The 5,000-nt window shown below is 36.4% G+C and overlaps 2 non-coding genes across 2 annotated transcripts; both read left to right on the top strand.

Moving 5' to 3' along the window:
• The first annotated feature begins 261 nt into the window (after positions 1–261).
• Positions 262–334, top strand: TRNAM-CAU (transfer RNA methionine (anticodon CAU)). The gene has a single exon. It is a non-coding gene; the product is annotated as a tRNA-Met (tRNA).
• Positions 335–3,974: 3,640 nt separating this feature from the next.
• On the top strand, positions 3,975–4,047 carry TRNAM-CAU (transfer RNA methionine (anticodon CAU)). The gene has a single exon. It is a non-coding gene; the product is annotated as a tRNA-Met (tRNA).
• The last annotated feature ends 953 nt before the right edge of the window (positions 4,048–5,000 follow it).

The raw sequence follows: 5,000 nt of genomic DNA on the forward strand, positions 1-5,000 counted from the left end.
CAGTAAAAGATTGACGCTGCGTTATCGATTGTTTTTCTTTAGCATATGCATATATACCATATCAATAATCAGGAATTAGAGTAAGGATAGGTTTTACCTCTGATATGAAGTTAAATATACTTTGCTGTTGCTGTTGACATTATATGTTCATACACGTATCTCGGATTTACAGACTTAAATAATTAACCAGTAAGTATACTAGCATATAGCATAGAACAAAGAATGTTAGTTTTCAACGAAACACTTTCTTCATCTTACATGGCCTCGATGGCGCAGTAGGCAGCGCGTCAGTCTCATAATCTGAAGGTCGTGAGTTCGAGCCTCACTCGGGGCATTCTTTTCATAGCAGGTACCTTGTATGATGGCCAATGGCCAAATCATGATCAGGTGAAACTGTACTCCTAGTACTCCTGAATATGTATCCCACTCTTCAAAAATAAATGACACCTGTCACTTTTCATTAGAAAAACTGATCTTTGAGGCATATGTGTATCAATGTAGAAACCAATTCCATATAGAAAATCTAACCGTATCATTCCAATGCAAGTCGTAGGGTTCTTTTAATCTTTTCCAGAAATTAAGATCTTACTCTTGGCTTTTTTTTTACTATCTATTCCCAATTCTGTTGTTTACTTTGCCCACCTGCTGTCCTGTCTCCAATATATAAGACCTGCCCGTTGCCTCTATTATTGTCTGCTCTCTTTCTGTCTCTCAGGCTAACTCCTATCATGATCCTTTCCATTCCTCTCTGAGCACTTACTAATTTCCTTTCAAGTAATTTGGTCGTAGACCATATTTTTTATTCATATGTTATGGATCAGACACTTTGGTTAAAGTTCTTTCTCTTTAAGCTAGCCATACACCTGCATATTTGATCGCCCAGTTTCAGCAGATTTGATCGCTACAGACCAAATCTCCTAAATATCTGCCTGTGTATGGGGCGATAAAGATAAAACCTCGCACATCAAATCGCTCATTTTGATCTTCCATCATGTTGGAAGTTTTTACCCCCGTACAGATTTTATCGCTGAGTCTATGGAAAATCGAGAGTTCTTTCCTTTCCACAAGTGTGTGAATGTGTGTGTGGTGGACATAATTGTTGTGCGGTTGTGTGCGTGCGTTTGCGTGTTAGAGAGAGAGAGAGAGAGAGAGAAGAGAGAGAGAAGAGAGAGAGAGAGGAGAGAGGAGAGAGAGAGAGAGAGAGAGAGGAGAGAGAGAGAGAGAGAGAGAGAGAGAAGAGAGAGAGAAGAGAGTAGAGAGAGAGGTGTGTGTGATTGTGTGTTGTTTTGTGTGTAAGTTTTTTGTGTATTGTTTGAATGTATGTGTGATGTGTGAGAGAGTGCGCAAGTGGAGTGATCGTGTGTTTGATGTAGTGTGTGAGAAGAATGCTATGAACGAAAGATTGTATGCGAGATGGTGTTGTATGTTTATGGGTGTTGTGTTTATATGTGTGTGAGTGTGTGATATTGAATATCATGTGATCTACTGATGACACACACTGGAGGTGGAGTTGGGATATCTGAGCGATTCTGTCTGCAGAGTTACGGCGCGAGTTAGCATTCCATTCTGCTTTAGAGAGAATGACAGAGAACATAGTAATATATTAGTATGTGTACCGCAGGCACTCCAGCATATCCTAATTTGTTGTTTTATCTCAGATTTACAGGATATATTGGATCCATGAGTTGCCCTAGCTATATATACTTATTTACTGCCTCTAGCACCTCGCCCTGTACTTGTATTTGTTCAACTGGGACTCGGCTGTTGAACATGGCTTTAGTCTTTTTCCTGTTCCTTTTAAGCCCAACGTTCAGACCTTCCTTATTCAAATCGCATGATAAGTGTTGTAGTTCATTTGCTGACTCGCTTCGTGAATATTCCCTCTAGGTTTCTGCGTGGATTCTTATGGTTGCTGTTCCATCTCTGTATATATACTCTAAATAATCTACAACAGATATTCTCTCTTCCTTGTTTACAAATTGTATCTAGTACTACCTCTATCTGTACCGAGTCGAATACCTATTTGTAATCAACGAATGGCTTCCTACATTCGTTTTTCTCTTTTATTTAGGTTAGCGTGTAAATATATTTTATAGTTGAGGGACTTGCCTGTTCCCTGGGTTGTTTGGAATCTAATTAATCGGAGATGCGGGTTTTGATTATTTTTTTTGCGAAATTTATCGATGATTGACATGAGGGTTCGGTTGGTAATTTTTAGGTCTCTTATGTCCCATTGTTTTTTTTGCATTAGAATTATGGAGTTTTACCGTCTCTTGTACATTTCTTAAGGTGATTGGCTTGTTTTACTTGTGTTTTTTTTTTCCTTTTTTTCTTTTCTTTTCTTCAAATACATCCACTTGTTTTTTCAAATATTAGGATATACAGATATTCTATGGTATTACTCTTATTTTATTATTTTTTTCTGTAATGTATATCCTTAGTGATTTTATCGTACCTAGATCACTTGATCGCTATATATACATGTACAGTATATATATATATATATATATATATATATATATATATATATATATATATATATATGTATGTATATATATATATATATATATATATATATTATACATAATAGAGTAAGTGTAGATGAGTAATCTCTGTAAGCTTTATCTTCCCGTCCTACTCATAGATCGGCTTAAGTAGCAGTATTTGTAGCAACCTGGTAATTTAAATCAGTTTCTTATGTTGCTATAAATAATACTATACTAGAAATATCGCTAGAAGTGCTTACAAGGTGACACTGCTACATTTGCTAATAATCACTGACCAACAACTGTATACTTAAGCACAAAGAATTAATTACAAAGAGACCAGTACAAGCAAATAGAAACAGCCATGTACGCATACACACGCATCAGACATATGAACACAAACGGCTAAACTTCTTCGGATGTTGGGATATCCTAATGCTCTAAGACATTACTCTTCAATTTTTTTTTTATAGCGGCCAGCCCTAGTGGTGATTTGATGTACATATATATATATGTGTGTGTGTGTGTGTGTAAGTTTTTTTTCGAAAGTAACGATTCCAACATTTTAGAATTTTATTTTGCTATTACATAAGGAAAGAAAATCTGTTTCGCTCATTTTGAGATTGAAAATTCCCCTAGGAGAGAAAGGGAGAATAGGTGGGGAGGAAATTACATTCTAGTTCGAAGCCACTATGCAATGCAGATTTCTATAAAATTCCACATAAATCCGAGACAAGAGCTCTTCACAGGTGGATATGATTTCGTCCATCCACCTGTCCACCTTTCACCAAACTTTTATTGACCTTTGTCCACTTTTCAGGGAGTTTCAGTATTCAGTGTTTTGAAATTATCAACTTATGAATATATTTTCCTTTATTAGATAAATGTTAAACTTAAAATTGAAGTGTTTTCTGTCTGAAACTTCTGCTGGAAGTGATATTGTCAAAAAGCTGTAACTGACCTGAAAGTTGAGATTTTAATTTTCTATAAAAGATTTGACAAGGTTTTTAGTGAAGCGCACATGTGAACCAGAATATTGGGATACTTAATTTAACAAATATTGGATGATATAGACATATTTCATTTGTGCGTTGTTTTTTCGTATTTTTGTATGTGCATCTAGGCTATATTAGTATTAAGGAATTAGAGTAAAAATAAACTTTGTCTTGGATTTCACTGCCGATTGTTCCTTCATGCACAATGCGACAATCTTCCTGCATTTTCCTAAAGCACTGTGTATTTCCCGGAAGACTTGAAGGTGAGATACTTAATTTTCAAAATTCTCGCCCTTTTAATGTTCCTTCAAGAAAACCTATGTGTTCTTTCTCGGGAGTACGTCACCGTTTGTTATCATATCCATTTATATGCTTATACACGTATCTCGGAGGCGCATTTACATACACAAATAATTAATCAGTAAGTATTCTAGTACACAGCATAGGACAAATAATATTGGTTTTCAACTAAACACTTTATTAACCTTACATGGCCTCGATGGCGCAGTAGGCAGCGCGTCAGTCTCATAATCTGAAGGTCGTGAGTTCGAGCCTCACTCGGGGCATTCTTTTCATAGCAGGTACCATGTGTGATGGCCAATGGCCAAATCATGATCCAGGTGAAAGTGTACTCCCAATTCTCCTGAATATGCATTCCACTCTTTAAAAATAAATGGCATATGCGTCTTTCCATTTGAAAAACTGTTCTTTTAGGCGTAAATGTATCAATGCAGAAACCATTTCCATATCGAAAATCAAACCTGGGCCACCTAGTCCATATGAGATTATATATAAACGATCCTATAATATATAACTTGTATGTATCATCATCATCAGCCAATGTCATTCTACTTTAAGACATAGATAGGCCTATTCTAATATTTTCCAGTAATTGTGATCTTGTATCCTTTTTTGCAGTTTCGACATGCGAATTTCGCTATTTCATCACGCCATCTTGTCATTGGTGTTACCCTTGGCCTCTTCATACCATCTATTCCTCATTCTGTTTACTTTATCCACCTGCCCATTGTCACATTTTCCCCCCATACTCTTAAATATGCTCTCTACTTTTGTCTGTTCCCAAATCCATGTTGCTCTTTTTTCTGCCTCTCAGGCGAACTCCTCTCATGAGCCTTTTCATGCCTCTCTGAGCACATGGAATTATATGATCACTGTCCCATCTCTGCATCTAGACTTTAATAATCTACAGTAGATCTCCTCTACTTCTTGTTTACAAATTGTTTCTAGTATTGACGCTAAAAGATTCCTTTTTTTTCTTTTTACTCGGGCTATTGTGTGAGTATGTTCTATAGCTGAAAAACCACTGTGGAAGCCTCCATGTTCCCTGGATTGTTTTGAATCTAGTGTATCGGAGTTGCGAGTTGTGATGAAAATTTTGTATTATCGTATTAAAATTATTTAGTTTTACCGTCGCTTAGACATTTTTAAAAAAGATTGGCTAGATTTTCTGCCACAGTCTCTCCTGCAACTTGAATACGAGCTTCACTAAGGTCATCTT

Source organism: Penaeus japonicus, unplaced genomic scaffold (genome assembly GCF_977035675.1).
Source record: "Penaeus japonicus unplaced genomic scaffold, GWHDUDI00000001_assembly GWHDUDI00000001, whole genome shotgun sequence".
In the NCBI taxonomy this organism is placed as follows: domain Eukaryota; kingdom Metazoa; phylum Arthropoda; class Malacostraca; order Decapoda; family Penaeidae; genus Penaeus; species Penaeus japonicus.